Below are 21,158 nucleotides of genomic sequence, written 5' to 3' on the forward strand. Positions count from 1 at the left end.
GGATTTTCTCTCTTGAGATATTACTTTTAAGCCCCAAATAATTTCCCTTTGGCTCTGAACAAATATTAGTATAGGGGAATCTATACTAGTTTGCGTGACTGTTCTAGTCACAGTGTTGATTAATAAATTCAATCCATTTCACATCATACGAGCTCTTGCATTGTTTCTCATCTGAATGTTGAATGTCATGAAGAGAGGCAATCTAATCTTGAACTATCACTGGAGATAGTTGCAGGCTATCTTGTGCATGCTTTAGCGTAAAGAAAGTATGTCATGTACTCTAAGAGTTAGAAGGGATTTTAGAGGTCATTTGCTTCCTCTCTAATCTAAAACAGGAAGTCCCTCTTCAGTACCCCAGGAACAAGCCAGAAGGGGCAGGTATGTCCCTCAATCTGAGGGACAGCAGTCACACCAAGACCTCAGAACTCGGGGGGGAGCTGAGCTGTGATGTGCGTATTCTAGCAGAACTTGAATAAGTGGATGAGGAAGTTTGATTAGGTACCTTCTACAGTTCTTTCTAAAATTCCATAAAAGCTCATGCATTCCAATTTAACCAGATTTCAGGCTTTGTATAGGTGTAAGTGGGGAAAAAAGAATGCAAACCTTCCTGGAGGATTTAAGCAAAGCAAGTTACACTGAAAAAGAAAGCATACTAATGAAAAGGCTAGCTTTCCATTTTAAGAACATCTGAAAATAACAAGAGAGGAATATAGCAAATGGCTGTTCAGTACTATTGATGATAAAGCAACATGAGTTTGCTCCATGGCAGAAATATTTCTTCACAGCAGTCAAAGTGTTCTGAGACCATACACTCTGTTAGGCACTGTGCTGAGTGCTTTTGCTGTGTTTTTTTCTTAAGTGTTCCCAACATTTCCATGAGGTAGGTGTGTTGTCATTACCCTGTCTTATAGATGATGAAACCAAGGCTTAGCAAAGCTAAGTAGCTTGTTTGCAGCCATACATCCTGTGAATGGAAAAGCTAGAATACAAACCAGAGTATCACCTAACAGCTGCTATATAGTATGAACCTTTAACCAGTAAAAGGAAAGACTTATGTAGCTTATAACCATCATTGGTCAATCACACGTGTTGAAGTGCTTAGGAATATAATGTCTTCCCCTATGATCCAGCAATTCCACCTCAGTGTATATACCCAAAAGAGTTGAAAGCAGAGCCTCAAAGAGATTTGTACACCCTTGTTCATAGCAGCATTTTTTCACTGTAGCTAACAGGTGAAAGCAACAGACGAATAACTAAATAAATGTGTATACATACAAGGGACTATTATTCTGCCTTAAAAGGAAGGAAATTCTGACAAATGTTGCAACATGGATGAACCTTGAGGACATTATGCTAAACGAAATAAGTCAGTCATAAAAAGACAAATGTAGTATGATTTCACTTAAATGAGGTACCTAAAGTAGTCAGTTTCATAGGGGCCAGGAGTGGACTGGTAATTGCCAGGGGAATAGGGACTTATTGTTTAATGGGTATAGAATTTCAGTTTTGCAAGATGATAATCTTGAGAGTAAATGCACCGTGATATAATGTGTTTACTCCTGGAATGTGCACTTAAAATGGTCAAGATGGTAAATGTTTTGTTATATATGTCTTATCACAATTTTTAAAAAGTGTCATGATGTCTACCGTGTATCTCCAAATGTTTCCCAAAACTATATATGTGCATGTTTATAGTTTGAGCCACAATTAGCAAATATTAACAATTGTTGAATTTAGGGAGAAATTATATGGATATCTACTATTGTTTTAACTTGTATGTATGTTTGAAAACTTTGTAATAGTTGAAAGAAGTGTAAAGTTATGAGTAACAAAAATGATTCCATACTTACTTAATATTTAAAATATTAACCAAATCTCCTTTAAGTTACAGCTTAAATCTGACATCTTCTAAAACATTTTTGACTGTTCAAAGTCCTACAGACTTATCTTTTTTTATATGATTAACAACCCTCCAATACTAGCTATATCCTCCAATTTTTTTGTATGTGGCTGTTTTAATTATCTACTGCTGTATACCAGTAGGGGTCCCCAAATAAGTAGCTTCCAATAGCAATGAGCTAATATTGCTCATGAGTCTGTGGATTGCTAGAGAGCTTTCCTTCTGGTCTCCCCTGAGACAGTGTCAGCATTCACCTGGCCCACGGGCGTAGGCTATCAGAGTGTTGGGTTTTCTTGCATGTAGCTTTGCTACATGGTTAGTACAGGCTGCAGTGGGTCTCAGGCTGGTGACATTTCTTACATGGCAGCTGGACATCATGAGAACAAACATCGTGGTTACCTGGCTACTTAACAACTGGGCAGAAAAGTTAACAGCATGACTTCTGCCTCTTCCTATTGATTCAAGCAAGCTACAAGGCCATCCTCGATTCAAGGGAAGGTGAACTAGACGCCACTTGTTTTTACCTTCTTTGCTACTATTTCCACCTCCTCATGGGAGAAGCAGCAAAGAATTTATGGCCACCTTTAATCTACCACAACATTGAAAACTGTTCAGTCTGTCACACTGTGGTTTAGATTCTGCATTGGTGATTAAGAGACAGTCTTGCTCTCTTTCATAGCACAGTTCAATCCTGAGAAGGAAGGGGGGAAAGGAAACTGACATGGATTAAGTAACCATGGGAAGCACAGTGCTGGTTCCCTGTCCTTCACAAAAAATTCTAGGGTAGCACTTACTATCTGTGTTTGACAGGTGAGGTAGCTGAGGCTCTACCTGGTTAAGAAGCTGCTGACTCAAAGTGTGAAAAGTGGAGAAATTCAGCCCCGGTTCTGCTTTGCACTTTCTTCTTTCCTAGATGCTTCACTTGTGAAATAAAATAGAAAGAAAATCAGTCTCATCAATTTCTAAGATCCTTTCTAGTTCTGCCACCATGTTGATCTGATGTTATATGATGAATGCTTTATACTATGAAGCCCTGCTCCTTCCAGCCTCTCCTTTTCCCCTTCTATGCCATCAATATACAGCTTCCACTGTCCTCTAAGATTCTCAGGGATGTCATTCAATGTTTGATCTCCATGTCTTCACTATAGCCAGGGTATGCCCCAGGCCACCTACATTCTCATCCTTCAGGGTCTACTGCGTAACATCCTTGGTAAAACACTGTCTCCCAGGCCTGCCTTCCTATGCACCTCAGCATATTCTGTGAAATCCTACAATGCAGTGGTTTTCAACGAGGCACAGTTTTGGCCCCGGCAGATGTTTAGCAATGTTTGGGAACGTTTGAGGTTTTCACAACTTGGGGCATGCCGCTGGAATCTAATGGGCAGAGGCCAGAGATGCTGCTAAACATCCAGTAATTCACAGGACTCCCCCACCACATACACATACACACAGGACTCCTCCACACACATACAACAAAGAATTATCTGACTCAAAAATGTCCATAGTGCCAAGGCTGAGAAACTTTACACAAAGCATCTTGTCACATTGACTTGTTAATTGCTTGCATGTCTCCTACTCCTGATTATGAGTTTTTGTTAACATGTTTTATTTTTAATTATTGTATCGCCAGTATATGACACATGGTAGACACTGAGTGAATGTGTTCTGATCGGAGGAGTCAAACCCAGAATATGACCAAAGCCTTAGGGGAGTGTAACTATAAGGGAGTGGCGCTTAAGGTAAGAGATTTCTTCCCACTGTGACTGGTCAACTGGGAAGGATTTTGTAGAGAATGTGGGCTTAGCGAAGCCATCAAAAGAAGAATAGGTTGCTGAGCAACAGAAGAGCACTTGAGGGAAAGGGAACAGTGTGAACAGCATATGGGACAAAGAGAAGCACCGTGTGGTTAGGAAGGAGGGTTGTGCAGTGAGGCTGGAACACCAGATGCATAAGGAAGGAGTCACAAAGTAAGACCTAGGGTTGGGAAGTTTTGGCTTGGAATGACTGCCTAGAGAGTACATTTCAATCGCCAGTAAGTACACTTAGAAGGTTTTGATTGGAAAGGAGGTTTAATGTTGTTTTTAGGAAGATTGATCTGGTAACAGGGTATCGGAAAGAAGAGAAATACAGATTCACAGAGCAATCGTTGGTCTTGTTCAGATAATGAGTATCTCCTCAGAGATGATGCCGTTAGAGGCAAAAAGGAGAAGTGGACACATGATGTGATTTGGTACCCCAGGTAGATGGCAAGCTAGGTGAGGATGAGAACCGTGACGTTTACATCTGTGTCACGCACAGCACTTCACCTGGCAGAGGAAGCACACGGAATACATGTTCAGTTCATGCACGAGCCAGATGTTCCCCGTTGAGACCAATCTCCACATATCACTGGGGAAACAAATCTCATTTCTTTCTGGAAAAGAAAACATAGAGTTGCTGATGACTGGCGTTTTGTTCATTGCGTGATCAGTGGTAGGATAGATGGCCAGTGTACAAATGTCAAACCAGGAGAGGAAACCACAGTGTGGAGGATTGAATCAAGACGTCCTTTAGCTTCTCCAGCTGGCACCTCCAAGCTGAGTGTGCTTCTTGTCCGGCTCACCACAGACACGTGCGGAAACCCACAGAGAACATCACCCCTCCAAGTGACGAGTGACGGGAAGCACCATGCAAAGATGAGTTTCTCTAACCTTCGTGTGTTTACTCTGTTATCAGGGTTTTGCACACCTCCCCTAGGGTGGAAGAGGTAATTAAATTTTAGTATAAAAGACTTCCTACCAGACATCAGGCTTCATGGGGGAATAAAAGTAAATAATAGATAGCAGGGGCTATCAACCAGTGATTAGAGCTCGTCCTGCTTAATTAGTTCAAAATAACTTCAAGGCAAGATTGTGGAGATTTGTAGATACTCTAGAGTTGACCAACACAGGATGGGATTTAAAATGGGATAGAATTCATCTTTGAGAGGTAGTCTGGGCTGGGAAACAGTGGGAAATAGAGTGGGCTATCATTTTGGTTTTTTCACTGACTCCTGAGGTAACCTGTGTAAGGCACACCTTTATTCAGATTCTCCAGTCTCATTATAAACAAGAGTAGAACAATGTGGTCCTTACACTCTGCTTGGGAGAATTTGGGGGTTCATATGATTGATGTCCGTAGACATAATAACAGCAGAAAGAGGGTATAAGTATTGGAGCTGGATTGTCTGGGTTTGAATCTTAGCTTCATCACATCCTAGACAGATGCCCTTGAGCAGCTGATCTGTCAGCCCTCTGCCTCAATTCCTTATCTGTAAGAGGGAGATGATGATTGGCCTGGCCTCTCTCTGTGTGGTAATAGGTTAAACATGTAAAGCTCTTAAAAGACAGCGGAACACAAAGTAGGTGCTCGGTACACTGAAGCCCTTGCTGTTAATCACTGTTACCGTGTATTTTGGGCTTCCCAGGTGGCACTAGTGATGAAGAACCTGCCTGCCAATGCAGGAGACATAAGAGATGCGGGTTCGATCCCTGGGTTGGAAAGGTCCCCTGGAGGAGGGCATGGCAACGCACTCCAGTACTCTTGCCTGGAGACTTCCATGGACAGAGGAGCCTGGCGGGCTACAGTCCATGGGGTCACAAAAAGTCAAACACGACTGAAGCGACTTAGCACACAGCATCTTTATTTTATTTTATCTTTGGTGCTGTATCATACATTAGTCAGTATATAAATAATTATACTCAATAACTGGAATGTCCTTAAGGCACAGCAAACCCCAGCACCAATACTCGTCTTACAAACAAAAATTATGTGATAAGCCTTGAGAAATCAGTAGGATTTAGACAAGTAAGAGGGAGCAGGAAGTCCAGAAACCGCTGACAAACCTACAAGAGTGGAGATTGGGCCAGTTAGGTTTGGTGAGGGAGCACAGAGCCTGGCCTTGCCAGGGAAGGGGTTGCTTTGCAGAGTAGTGGGAAATAGATGTTACGCTCCCTAGCAGCTCTCCAGTGTAGTGATGTGGATGTATAGACACCGGGCTAAAGGTGAATAGATTACATTGTACCAAAAGTGATGAAAATTACTGGCAGTGATAAAAATCAAGATATCTCTCAGTGAGTTGCAGTACCAGCAGAGTTTGAGGCTGGGGAATGCTTCTGACTCCCACTGCCAGTGACTAAATGCATCTACCCAGACTGATGCTGCCATAGTAATGGAACCATACTGGTTGGCTTCAGATTTTAGTCTGTAAACTGGCTGCCAGATTGTAAGCGTGGTATTCATATCTCCTTTTTGCATTCCGGAGGAGCCATTATGTCCTTGGTTAAGTGTACAGTATAACTGTGCGTTTTAATATGCATACATATACATATATAAAGTGCAAGTTCTTTAAAACAAAATTTTAAAGAAGGCTATTTGTCACTGAGGCTCTCTCATCCTTCCTTGGCCTTTTGCTAAACATTTTGTCTTTTCACTCCCGTTCCAATAGCCCTGTGCTCTCTGCCTGTGTTCAACAAATTCTAACTAAAAGTTCCTTTAAGCCATTAATACTTGGTGGGTAAAACTGTAATAGGTGAAACTGAAAACATAAAGCTGCATAGATCCAAATGAATAACTTGCTGCTGGTGAAATTTCAGGTTGTAGAGGAAGTTTGGGTGAGACACCCTTGATTCAGGCAATATTCTCTTCTGACCATGGAAAGATAGGTGCTTTCTGCCTGTGCCTATATCTGACCTACATAATAAAAATTATAAGAGATTTTTCTGACTTCTTGTTGTTCATTTGCTCAGTTGTGACTGACTCTTTATGACCACATGGACTGCAGCAAGCCAGGCTTCCCTGTCCTTCACTATCTCCTGGAGTTTGCTTGAATTTATGTCTGTTGAGTTGATGTTGCCATCCAACCATCTCATCCTCTGTTTGCCCTCTTCTCCTCCTGCCCTCAATCCTTCCCAGCATCAGGGTCTTTTCCAGTGAGTCAGCTCTTTGCATCAGGTGGCCAAAGTATTATAGCTTCAGCATCAGTCCTTCCAGTCAATGTTCAGGGTTGATTTCCTTTAGGATGGACTTGTTTGATCCCCTTGCTGTCCCAGGGAAACTTTTGAGTTTTCTCCAGCACCACAGCTTGAAAGAATCAATTCTTTGGTGTTCAGCCTTCTTTATGGTCCAACTCTCACATCCATACATGACTACTGGAAAAACCAGCTTTCATATATCTCTACTAAAACTTACGTCCTCACAGGCAGGTGCTGTGTCTTATACTTCTGTGTTTGCCTGGCTTATAATAGCACCTGGTACATATACATGCTTAATAATTATTTGTTGATGGAATGCTTTCATAATGCATCAGGGTCCCCAAAGCTATTTATCGCAAAATCCCCCTCTAGATCTGTCTTTTTAAACAAAATAACCTAATGGACTGTGAGTTAGTATCTCATTTATCTGCATATTCCATCCACACCCTTTGTACATCCCCTCCCACCCTTGCAGAGTGTTCATTAACGTTTGGGAAGAAAGGAGGAAATAAATAACTTGGTAATGAGAATAAGCCGTTGGCCCCATGTTGAGTGTCGTCTTGGTATTCTGAGAAAAGTGGTCGACTGCTGAATATTAAGAATGTCAAGTAAGTAGCAGAGAGACATTTTTCCTGAAATAGTCAGATCAATCTCAAACAACTTTTTACCTCTTTCCTCTTAGGTGCTGAATACAAAGTTTTGTTTAAGAAATAAATAGTTGTTAAGCTGTTAAGTGTTACCATGGAAGGTGGTAACACTTTGATATGCTTTGCTGTTTGTAGTCTTTTAATGCAATAGCAATATATGAGGAATTATGTAGATGTGGGCACTTAGAATCAGGGTAAAGGGAGTGAGGAGACGTACTCTTAGGATGTAAGCGTCATTTGCTGTATCCCTACTCAGGATCATTCCCAAAGTGTAGGAACGACTATGGGGAGAAAAGTTTATGACTCAGTTTCAATGAATAATTAGTACTGTATAAATCTGGGGGGCAAAAGGCTTATGCAGATGTTTAGTAAAATTTAAGAATGCGATGGTGTAATAAATTATTCTAGGATAAATTTTCTGCCTCTCTTCTCAAGGCAGGTAAAAGTTCTCTTCTTTCTGTGTAAACCCTAGTATCCAATTCTGATTTAATATTCCCACTCTGTTTTTGTAATTAAAACATCATTTATACTGAGAATAATTAAGACAACTGTACATTTGATTTTAAAATCAGTTTTGAGTATTGTGCCTTGTCAAGCTACAAGAATGGTTCCTGCAGCTTTTACAACGTAGCATTAAGAAGCAGACAGTGACCGCAGGCACCTGAGTGGAAGGTTTGACAGTTTGATAAATTAGGAATGACACTTGCCAAAATGGCTGTCCTTCCTGCAGTCTGCCAGTGGAGTATTTGCATGCTGTTAATTGAATTGGCAATTTGTGTAACAGTGCCTGCCCCTGAGCTTTTGTAACGCCGGATCTGCCATTTAAGTCTGATAATCCAGGACTTGGGAATAAGGACGAAAAGCTTCACATGATATTACTGCAGATTTAAAATGACAGTCGGGGACCTTGTTGCCAATTTCCCATTAAATGAGAAATAATTAACAATAGCAATAACAAAGTCTTATAAAGCTGGAAAGTTAAATTGACTTTTCAGCACTAGTATCGTACAAAATTGCTCCTAGTGTGATTATTGGATTGCCCTTTCACGATTATATACCCTAAATAGTTTCGTATGATGAACCAAACATGGGACGTCTTGTAAGCTAATCTGTTTGATAGTTGTGAAAATCTCCTGATTATCTACAAGGATTGTATCATCATTAAGAATTTGCTTTATGCTATAAAATTTCATAGAGATAGAGACCTTAATGAAATAACAGAGATTCTTATTTCCTTAGTTTTGCTAGTAATTTAATGAGAGCTGCAACAAAATGCTGAACTACAGCTAGATAATGTCAACTGTAAGTATTTATAGAGTACTATATGTGACTTTTTTGGATGTCCTCCTTTGATGCTTTTCAGAGTTTTAAGAACTCCTGAGTAACTTTTGGTGTGTGTTTGAACAGTGGTTTGTATTTGGAACAATGGTTTAGAACAATACAGATTCCTGGCACAGGGTTCTTTTTAAAATTGCAAAAGATGTTAATTTTCTATGATTTTCAAACTCATGGAAGTTTATGTTTCACTGTTACTGTTTAGTTCTAAAGTTCAGATCTTTTGGGGTGGTATTGAGTTAGTCACGTCAGCACAGACTAGAGTGGTTCTTACCTGATACCCTTTGAATGGCCATATCCAATGGGTATAGTCACATATGCAGTTAAATATTCTGACTGCCACCACCTTTGATCATATACTGGTCTGTTGATATTTGATAGGTAAGGAGTGGGCTCCAAAACAGCTAGAAGAGTTTTAGGAACCAAGATGATAGCAAAAGATGATCCTTTTTCAAATTTTAGGTTATTTTTTATTATAGACTCATTTCACAGTGGGATATTCAGGATATTCAAGAATAGGATAGAACCTTCTGTTTTGTTTTTTTTTAACTGTGGTTAGGAAATAAGATAGTCTTGCTCTGTTTTTTAAGAGTTCGCATTTTTTTGACCAGTTAGTGCATTTCATTGATTTAATGTGAGGACAGAATGTAGGAGTGGAAACCTCCAGATAGAATGGGGAAAAGAACCCGTCACCTTGATGGAGATCTGGGCTTTTCTATGTAGAGGTTATATTTGAAGCCTGAAGCTGTGGTGACTGCGGGGAAAAACAGAGAGAGAAAGAGTGTTCTGAGCATTAACAACTTAGGCTTAGGAGGGGGACAGAAGTCTATGAAGGAAACCATAAATACAGAAGAATAGAGGAGAGAACATGGGGTGGAATGAGGTGAAAATGAACTTTAAAATAAAAAGCACAGTATGTGGACTCAAAGCGCCTGGGTATTTTTAACACCTCAGTGCTATAAAATTTGGCAAGTCAGAAAGACCCCTGGGTATCCATCTCTTCACTGAGAAATGGGGATAAATAAATGCCTGTTTTTACCTCATGAGGGTTTTTTGGTATGAAAATTAATTGGATTATTTTATGTGAAAACAGTTTGCAAATTATATGAAAATACAAGCTGTTAATAAAAGTAGCAGTATAGTAAGAGCATAACTTAGAGAAGTGGTCAAAGCTTTAAAAGCTGTGGAACTCTGAAAGAAAAGGAAGAGGAGGAATGTCCGGTGGATGATGGGAACATGTTCTTCTGAGCCACGTGGAGAGTTTGATGTTCATACAGTGGTGAGGACAGATGCCGGGGTCCAGAGCTTACAGAGAGACCAAGTTTGTAAAGAAATGCAGTAGCAGGTGTATATGTCAAGGTGGTGGTGGAGCTGCCTGTTATCCCCAGAATGATGAGGATGTGTGTGCAAAGGACTGATGAGTGTTACAAAACAGGAGAGTAACTTGGCATGAAAATTACTGCATTGCCACACTTCACAATGTCTCTGAAATTGAAAACATATCTTGTAATTGATGTATATGCTTAGTATGATGATTTTTCTTTTTTTTCCCCAGGAGAACTGATAGTCAACTGATGACATATTTAAAAATTAATGGCAGTTTAAGATTGTTGCAGTTTGGCCAAGTGTTACTATGAACATAGCTTGCTGGTGGCCGACTTTGGCATGCTTAATCATTTTAAAATATTTGAAAGATTTCTGTACCTGTCCTCATCCAAGATTAGGACATTACTTTATTGATCATTTGTTGAATACAAATCATATTGAGTGCTTATGGTATATAAGACACTCTACTGAAGTATTGTATACATAATGTCATTTAATTCTCAAAGTCATACTAGGAATTAGGTACTGTTTTTAGACCCCTGCATTATACGTGAGAAAACTGAGGCTTAGATTAGAGGCTATGTTACTTAAAATCCTGGCTTGCTGTAAAATCTGATGCTAGGTTAGATGCTATTGAAAAGTCAAAGGTACACACGAAGTGCTTTGTTCCTCTGGGTTACAGCACAGGGAAGCTAAAGCACATATTCAGAAAACAACCATATAAGGAAGACACACTACCAGTACTGTCAATACCACAACAGAGGCACAGGCAGGCTAGAAGGATTCCATGAAGAGAGACATTACTTCCAACTAGGAAGTAAGGGGGAGTTTCTTCATGGACAGCGGGAATATTTGAACAAGTAGAGATGAAGGGGTGGTAACACAAGCAGAAAGAACCAGGTGAGTGAAAGAAATGGAAGCTTCCAAGCAGCATGTGTGTTGAGGAAATACTAAGTTACCAGGGTTAACTGGACTGAAGTGTGTTTGAAGAGGAATCAGTTCAGTTCAGTTCAGTCGCTCAGTCGTGTCTGACTCTTTGCGACCCCATAAACCACAGCAGCCAGGCCTCCCTATCCATCACCAACTGCCAGAGTGTACCCAAACCCATGTCCATTGAGTCGGTGATGCCATCCAACCATCTCATCCTCTGTTGCCCCTTCTCCTCCTGCCCTCAATCTTTCCAGCATCAGGGTGTTTTCAAATGACTCAGCTCTTCACATCAGGTGGTCAAAGTATTGGAGTTTCAGCTTCAACATCAGTCCTTCCAATGAATACCCAGGACTGATCTCCTGTAGGATGGACTAGTTGGATCTCCTTGCAGTCCAAGGGACTCTCAAGAGTCTTCTCCAACACCACAGTTCAAAAGCATCAATTCTTCTGCACTTAGCTTTCTTTATAGTTCAACTCTCACTTTCATACATGACTACTGGAAAAATCATAGTTTTGATTAGACGGACCTTTGTTGACAAAGTAATGTCTCTGCTTTTTAATATGATGTCTAGGTTGGTCATAACTTTCCTTCCAAGGAGTAAGCGTCTTTTAATTTCATGGCTGCAGTCACCATCTGCAGTGATTTTGGACCCCCACCCCCAACAAATCTGACACTGTTTCCACTGTTTCCCCATCTATTTGCCATGAAGTAATGGGACGGGATGCCATGATCTTAGTTTTCTAAATGTTGAGCTTTAAGCCAACTTTTTCACTCTCCTCTTTCACTTTCATCAAGAGGCTCTTTAGTTCCTCTTCGTTTTGTGCCATAAGGGTGGTGTCGTCTGCATATCTGAGGTTATTGATATTTCTCCCAGCAATCTTGATTCCAGCTTGTTCTTCTTCCAGCCCAGCGTTTCTCATGATGTACTCTGCATAGAAGTTAAATAAGCAGGGTGACAATATACAGCCTTGATGTACTCCTTTTCCTATTTGGAACCAGTCTGTTGTTCCATGTCCAGTTCTAACTGTTGCTTCCTGCCATGCATACAGGAATAGTGAGAAATAAAGGCAACATATTCAGTGCATTTCCAAAGGACACCGCCCAGTGTTTTGTTCGCATACTTAAGAGTAATCAGTTTAACTTTTTTGCCTTTTATTTTGGTTTTGTGTCGCCACCCACTTGGTAAAACCATCCCTGGAATTATAACAGATTTCTGATTCATTCTTGGTTATTTTGTGTTTTCAAAATGTTCTACAATAATCTTTGACTAGAAATAATCATGGTAGGTATTATTTTAATAGTTCAATTTACATAAATGTTTATTTAGAAAATGTAATGGAAGGAAACACTCTGATTTTTAATAGTGATGCTGAGCTGTCATGTCAAGATGAAGAGTCTCGGATGAAATTAACTGAGTTGGGATCTCGAAGAACCTGGGTGAAGTTCTTATTTTTGAAGCTTCATCTATGATGATAGTTACTGCTCCTTTTTTATTTTTGGATGATAATCGTTTATTTTCTATTTTTTAAAACATTTTCTTATAGAGGTTACAAATACATATCTGCATATTCTTGTTATATATCCATCATTCTTTAAAAATGCAGTTTCATTCATTAGTTTTCCCTATAATTTTTCTCTGTTTATTTGTGCTTACAAGACAGAGTATCTTTATTTTCTTTTTTGTTCCTTCAGATTTTCTTAATTGTGCTTTTCCTGAATATTTATCTGAATTCAGATAAATACTCACTGTTTTATTTTTAAGTTGTGAGTTTCATGAAATTTATCTATAAAGGTATACATTTCCCTCTTAAGTACTGCTTTAGCTGTGTCACACAAACTTTAATATGGACTGTTTTCTACTTTATCCACTCAAAATCTCCTGAAATATCTGATTTTTATATTAAACTCAAAGGGTTTTAGTAATGCCATTTAATTCTGAAACCTAGAAGGATTTTAAACATCTTCTTGGCATTAATTATTTCATTATATGTTTGAACACTCAGGCAAATGATGCCTTCAAAACTCCTTAAGCTGATAGCTCATGTATGATGTTCTGCTCTTTGCTTTAAGGATTAGATACATTCCACAGATACTGCTATCTGTGTGACAAGATATGTGACACGCCCTGCTCATTAAGCTTTTATTCTAGAGTGGGGAGGAGGGAACGGGCAATAAACAAGCAAATATGCTAACAACATGATTCCGGCTAGTGCTGAGTACCGTGAAGAAATGAAGCAGGATGATTACTACAGGTAACATTGTGTGCTGCTGTTGATCGGTGAGCAAGGAAGTCCTCCCACAAATAAGATTTTGGCTGAGACCCTGATACCCTGAAGGAGCTGGCCACAGCAAGTCTAGAGACAAAGAAGTTCAGTGGAAGTGACAATACAGAATTTCTCAGGTAGGAACTAACTAGGTCTCTTCTAGGAGTAGAATTTAAAAAACAAAAACAAAACAAAACAAAAACACCCAGTGGGGCTTGGGTGTATGAGTTGGAAGGACAGACTCAGATGAGGTTGGTTAGACAGGCAGGGGCACAGTGGCGTGGGCCTTCCGGGACTCAGTGGGACTTGGGTTCTATTCTGTGTGTGATAGGAAATCACTGGATAGTTCTTAACAGAGAACACTATTAGTAGACCTTTTTCCCAAGCTTATCTTGAACATTATTAATATGAGATGGTGTGTGTGTGAAACACTCAAAAGCATGTCTGGAACACATTAAGTTTTTTTAGGTTAGCGTATGTTACTGTTAGATGACAGTGAGCAATCGTCTGTCATTCTTTGTAAATGCTCTGGCACATACTAGGCAGTATGAGTGTTTAGGTGACTAGATAAAAATCAAAATGCATGGGTATGCTCACTTCACCCTCACACCTTTATTGTTTTTAATTTTAAACTTTAAAGTTGTTCTTAAAAACACTTGTGTTCTCTAAATTGATGATCTCCAAATTCATTCTCGGGTACCTCGTGGGTGACCCTGGGCAAGTCACTCTTCAGAGCTGTTGTGAGTATTAAATGAGATAATCTCAGCAGCAGGTGTATGGTGGCATGTAATGTGCACTCAGCGGTGGCTCTTTTAATGATCTAATTATAGTTCAGTACACTCTGTTTAGGTTCATAATTCCTTCAATTTGTGATTTAATTACTTGGAAGGATAATTCCATTCACTGTATACTAAATATCTCAAAGTGTAAAATAAGACTAAAATCCCCTTTCATGTCTTCACAGAGGCACTTTTATAGTTATTAGACATCTCATATTCCACAGGCCTTCTCAGAAGCAGACAAATAAATTGATAGTCACTTAACATTCAGTTTCGAGGGTCAGGGAGTCGAATTTTATGGAAAAGGTTATTCAAAGAGTCTGTTTTTCCTGAATTTATTTGTTTGTGAGGACAAAGAGAGGAGCTTGCAATTTATAATTTCTATTGAGCAATGACCTACATGTAAAGAGATATTTTACTTATTTATGAAGAATAATTAATTATTTGCTGGCGTGAAGGAGGAAAGCATTCTAATGAAGGCATACATTTTAAAGCTTGAGGTGGAGGAGAGGAAACAAAAGTTGCCAAAATTTAAACTATTTACAGTTTGATGATTTAGTATGAAAGAGATAAAACATTCCTCAAACTGGTATAGTACTAAGGGTAGCAGTGAGTTGAAATTTATAATAATGTTTTATATGCTGCATCGTAACTCTTGAAATTCAAGCTTATAAATCAGGAATCATCTTATCAGGGTAAGATCTCATCAGTATCCAGACATTTTTAGGGCTATAAAGTTGTTCATAATTTATACATATGAATATAGTACATGTGCAAGCAAACTTCAACTCTCTGGAACTTAAAGGAGATTATTTTGGATAAAAGGGGGCCTATTCTTTAATCACCAAACTTTTTCTTTTTTATTTAAGTTATCGTGGAAAGAATTTTTGTGTGGAAGACAATTTAGCCTTTTCTTTATGACTTAGGAGTATTATTATGTGTGCATTTCATTACCATGAAAATAATCTGGCTGATGTCCTAGGGACTTTGGACCATGAGGCCTGCTTTAACTGTATACCAAATGGGCCTGTATTGTAGTGCATTTTGAGAGTTTTTTCCCCTGCTGTTTATCTCCCCCTTTTTCTGTTGATCCCTTACTGTCAGTCATAATTCTTCTCCACTGTTAGCATTTCTAGATCTGTCTTTTAATTTGCTGTTTCAGATATGGTTTTAGCTTGGACACCCGGGTTTGTTGGCATTATGTATAAGCCAAGCATGAATAGAATCTGATAAAAGACAAAGGGATCGTCTGTGAATAAAGTACCTGGACTCTGTGATAGCTTTTTTGATCTTTCAGAGGCATTTTCCAGGTTTCTTCATCTCATTTGCATGTTGGATGGGTAAAACATCCTTACATAAGGCTCAGAGTCACTTCCTGGAACAAACTGTCTTAGCTACACGCACGTATGTGTGCGTGTATGTCAGGTGCAGGTCCCCAGCTACGAAATGTGCGTCTGTCTAGTTCTCTGCCCTACACTAATACGACCCCCAAAATAATGCTCTTCCTAATAATGTTTTTAGAGGTTTGGAGAAAATGCTATCACTTCCCTAATTTCCTTTGCAGCTCTTGTTCCTGAAAATATTGTAGCCCATGCTTTGCGCACTGAGTATGTAAATGAGATCTTTGCGAGTTCTACATAAAACTTTCAAGGAACAAGCCTTCCTCCCAAATTTTAAGTAATTAAAGCTTCTGAATTGTCCAGACTTTAAACTCACATAAAATTATTCTAGTTGTAAAGTTCCCAAAAGGATTTTATTTATTTCTCTAAGTTCCTTAATGTGGTTTCGCAGCTTGGCTTGACCTCTTGACTAAAATAAGTTTACCAGCCTTTCACCAAAATGATGCTTATCTTTACAAAGATAAATATGGCCATACTTCTTAAAAAAAATTTAGATTAAGAAAGTAGGTTACTGGGATTTATGAAGACTATTTTTCTTTTCAAATAATAGATCAGTATCATGGAATGCAGTTAGATACCTTGGAAAGCCATTAAATAGAAATACATCATGATTTTTAGGGGAAGAAAGGCAAACACAGAGACGAGAGGATACTGTTAGATGGTTCACCCATGTACCAAACTGACCATCTGGGGCCAAGGAAGCTGATTTTTATGTTTTAAAATTAATCCAACCTAGATTAACCATGTCGCGTCCCCTTAACCACAGGCATGTGAATCTCAGGGTAGACAGCTGTTTGGATGTCCCACACTGGGACAGCTGCCCTCAACAAACGCTTCTGATTCTTCTACATGGTCACTTGGCAGCATCTACGTGCACCCATATGGCTGAATGGCATCGTGCCTGTTTACAAGTTGGTTGGATCATTTTCACTAGGACCCAGGTGCCAAGCAAACATAGATTCACTCTAACTGCCTACTGAACTATGCGTCTTCTTTCTCAGAAACCAAACACCTCTCCTTGGTAATGACCTCCAAGTTTAAGGCAATATATTTATTGGCATTTTATTGCCTTCACTACATTTTGACAAGTTCTCTGTCTGTAAAGATAACAAAGGAAACAAGAATAATGATATCTCCTGTAATTACGAAGCAGACAGTGCCAAAAAGAAATGTAAAGTACAAATTTTGGCTGTCACCTCTGACCTCTTAGGATGCATACAATTCCCAGAGCATCTATAGTTCTGCTTGAAGATGAAATGGAGCATTGGTTGCTTCTGTGACACTAAGACTGGTCATTTAGCTTTTCTTTTCACAAGCTTCACAATTTGAGTAGAAATAGTAGTTTTCACATAGAGGATATGATGAAGATATATGAGATGATACATATGATATGCTTTGAGCTCCTTGAAATAAATTTATTTTATTCATGTGACTACTGTATGCCTCAATGAAGGAAATTATGTCCTTGCCTTAGAATTAACAAATGGATGTTTAACAAATTCAACATCTTTTGCTTTTTGCTGTCTAAATAGCTGACTTTTGTATCCTACCTGAGTTTATAAAACTTTCCCCTATATTCTTTTACTTAGTCTTCATGTAAAATTTATGAAGTAGGATGGTCAAATATTATTATTAGTTTTATTTTACAAATAATGGAAACTGAGGCTAAGAGCAGTATTGTGACTTATCTTAAGGTTTCTTAACAAGTTTGAAGTGACAGAGTCAAGACTCCAACACATTTTTTTCCAGAGATTCCATTGCATTTAGGATGAAAGCGTCCTTGAGATAATATATTCATTTAGATGGATTAAGTTTTATCTCATTATTAAGTAAAACCTCCAAATAGTTAAGAGGTTGATTGGAAAATATATATTAACATATTCATTAAAAGTGACTTTAATAGGAAATATCCCTAACAGCTGCCATTGTAATTTATTGCTCTTATTTTCTCATTTAATTTGCTTCTTGAGTAATGTTTTGGGTCAGTTTCTTGGCAACAGTTTTGATTTGATTGTTTCCTTTTGTTTAGAAGGTCACAGAATTTTCGTTTGCCTAAAAGGAAGAAAATTTGTCAAGATTCTAAAAACCCGTAGTATTCTAGATGTGACATAAAATTTTAAATCTTTATCACTTATAATTAATACCAATTTATGAACACTGGCATGACTTTAAGTCCATTTTATTGAAGCAATTGAAAACAAATCAGAAAAGTTATGGGTAAAGGCACTTTGAAGGAGACATGGCCTAATTTGACTTTGGTATTGCTTTCCTCTTTTAGTAGGATGTGTGTCAGAATTCTCTCCTGGAAATTTCGAATCAGAAGCATAATGTAAATGGGAGAGAGATTTTATAACCAGGTGGATTGTCAGATAAATCCTTAATGTTGAATATGAATACAAAAGGGTTGAAAAGTTGGATTGTCGTTGAGTCAGTGTTTGACATCTGAATAAGAAATATTTGGAAGATAGGTATGGCGGGTTCATTTTGTCTTGTATTACAAATATCCCACTTTTCACTCCTATTTGAATGGTGTTTTGATATGAAAAAGACTTTTTTCACTTTTAAGAGTCTTAATGAAGTGTATTTTACACACCATACTGCCCACCCATTGTAAATGTATAATTTGGACGGTTTTAGTAAATTTCAAATTGTGACCATCACAACAATCCAGTTTTGAAAGAAATCCATCATCTCCATCAAAAAGTCCCCTCATACCCACTAATCTCTGTTCCCACTCCTAACTTCAGGCAAGCATCAACCTACTTTCTGTCTCTCTATAGTTCTGCTTCTTCTAGAGATTTCATGTAAATATATTCATTAAATATGTAGTCTTTTGTGCCTGGCTTCTTGTGCTGGATCTTCATTGCTTTGTGCAGGTTTTCTCTAGTTGCAGTGAACAGGGACTACTCTCTAGCTGTGGTAGATGGGATTCTCATTTCAGTGGCTTCTCTTGTTGGGAAGCAGGGATTCTAGGCACATGGGCTCAGTTGCCCCACGGCATATGGAATCTTCCCAAACCATAGCTTCTTTTACTGGCATAATGTTCTTGAGTCTATTTAACTTGTATGTGTCTATATTTAGTTTTTTTTTTTTTCTTGCTGAGTATTAGTTTACTGCATAAATATGCCATATTATATATGTCTTATAAATATATTATACATATATTTGTTTATGTGTTATTTAATAATTGATAGATATTAGGATCATTTCTGATTTCTGGCCATTTTGAATAATGCTGCTATGAAAATTCACATACAGGTCTTTGTGTGGAAAAATGTTCTCATTTCTTATAGACACTAATAGTGTAATTTAATGTTTTACAGTAAAAGCATGCTTAATTTTGAAAGAAAATGTAAAAATCGTTTTCAAAAGTGATGGGATTGGACCATTTTATATCCCCAACAACAACATATGATGATTCCAGGTTTTTTTTTTTAATAGCCAGTTCCAATTTTTTGATTGTGTAGTAGTATATCACAGCAGTTTTATTTTGAATTTGTTTTCTATTGCAGTGTAACAAATTACCACACACATAGCAACTTAAAACAATATACCCTTTCATCCCCAGTTCCTCTGACTTAGGAGCCTGAATACAGGTTAACTGGGTCCAGTGTTGAGGCCCTCACTGATGGAAATCATACGGTTGTCTGGGACCACAGTCTCATCTGAAGATTGAGGACCTCTTCCAAGTTCACTGGTTGCTGGAATAATTTAGCTCCCTGAGGAGGTAGAGCTGAAGTCCTCCTGTTCTTGCTGGTTATCAACTGGGGATTCCCCCAGCTTCCAGAGAACACCCTGGAGTGGTCCTGGACATGCGGCTCCTTCCAGAGGCAGCTTACAACATGGTGGTTTGCTTTGTCAAGGCCAGCAGAAGAACCCTTTGCACTTCGAGCCTCTCTTTCAGAGAAGACACATAGGCCTCTTTTAAAGGGTTTGCCTGATTAGATCAAGCCCATCCAGGATAATTTCCTATTTGATTCACTCAAAGTCAACTGATTAGGAACCTGAGTTACATGTGTAAAATCTCTTCACTTTTTATCTTACAATTCCATCTTATCAGGGGAGTGAAATCCCATTATATTGACAAGTATGTCCATACTCAAAGGGAGTGGTTATACAAACCAGGGAGTGAGAGTTTTTAGAGACATCTTAGAATTCTGCCTACCACTATTTCCTTAATGATTAATGAGTTGAGTGTCTTTTCATGTATTTATATGTTTATATTTATTCATTTATTCATGTCCATTCTTATTATCTTCTTTGGTAAAATGGTGAAATTTTTTACAAATATTTAACCATTTTATTGAGTTGTTTCTCTAATTGAATTATAAAAGGTCTTTATATATTCTGGATACATATACTTTATCAGGTTTATGATTTGCAGATATTTCCTCCCAGTCTGTAGTTTATCTTTTCATTTTCTTAATAATGTCTTTTGCCTTTTAATTTTGATGAGGTTCAGTTTATCATATTTTTTATAGATCATATTTTGAGTGTCATATTTAAGAAATCTTTGCCTGATTGAAGTCAGGAAGATTTTCTCTTACGTGTCTCTTCTAGAATTTTGTAGTTTTTCTCTTAAATTTAACTCTGTGATCCATTTTGAGTTCATTTTTGTACAGAGTATAAGTACCTAAGTTTGTTTGCTTATTTGTTGAGGCATATATATATATATATACACACACACACACACACACACACACACACATACCTGTAACTCAGGTTCCTAATCTGTTGACTTTGAGTTAATCAAATAGGAAATTATCCTTGATATATATATAAAATTATCCTGGAGATATATATATGTATATATATTTGTGTATGTATGTGTGTGTGTATATATATATATATATATATATATCCAGTTGTTTCAGAAACATTTCTTTAAAGACTCTCTTTTCTGTTTGAATTGTCTTGATACTTTCATTGAAAATTAGTTGACCATATATGTAAGGGTTCCTTTCTGAACTCTCTCCTGTTCCATGGATATATGTGTCTATCTTACGTCATTACAACATTGTTTTGATTTCTGTAGGTTTAAAGTGAGTTTTGAAATTAGGTGATGTAAGTCCTACAACTTTGTTCTTTTTAAAAATTGCTCTAGCTATTCTAGCTCATTTGCGTTTTCATATATATTTTAGAATCAACTTGTTAGTTTCTATGAAAAAAGTCTGTTACAATTTTGATAGAAATTCCACTGAATCAATTTGAGCAAAATTCCTGTCTTAACAATATGGAATCTTCCAAACCATGAGCACGGCATATCATTTCATTTATTTAAATTATCTATAATAAACTCTAAGCAATGTTTTGTAGTTCTCAGTGTGCCTACAAGTATTGTAATTCTTTGGTACATTTATATATGTGTTAGGCATTCATTCATGTTTGAGTCTTTGCAACCCTATTAGCTGTGGCCTGCCAGACTCTTCTGTCCATGGAATTCTCCAGGCAGGAATACTGGAGTGGGTTGCCATTCCCTTCTCCAGGGGATCCTCCCAACCCGGGGACTGAACCCTGGTCTCCTGCCTTGCAAGCCAATTCTTTATTATCTGAGCCACCAGGGAAGCCCTCTGAACCAATATTTT

General features: G+C 38.2%; 1 protein-coding gene and 1 long non-coding RNA gene across 2 annotated transcripts in view; both read left to right on the plus strand.

Annotated features, from left to right (window-relative positions):
- NPAS3 (neuronal PAS domain protein 3) overlaps positions 1 to 21,158 on the plus strand; it is an 841,230-nt gene that overhangs the window by 301,757 nt on the left and 518,315 nt on the right. The window lies entirely within an intron of this gene.
- On the plus strand, positions 13,334 to 20,116 carry LOC129633667 (uncharacterized). The gene is made up of 2 exons (XR_008705208.1): positions 13,334 to 13,531; positions 19,142 to 20,116. It is a non-coding gene; the product is annotated as an uncharacterized LOC129633667 (long non-coding RNA).

The sequence above is a fragment of the Bubalus kerabau genome, chromosome 19 (genome assembly GCF_029407905.1).
Source record: "Bubalus kerabau isolate K-KA32 ecotype Philippines breed swamp buffalo chromosome 19, PCC_UOA_SB_1v2, whole genome shotgun sequence".
Lineage (NCBI taxonomy): Eukaryota > Metazoa > Chordata > Mammalia > Artiodactyla > Bovidae > Bubalus > Bubalus kerabau.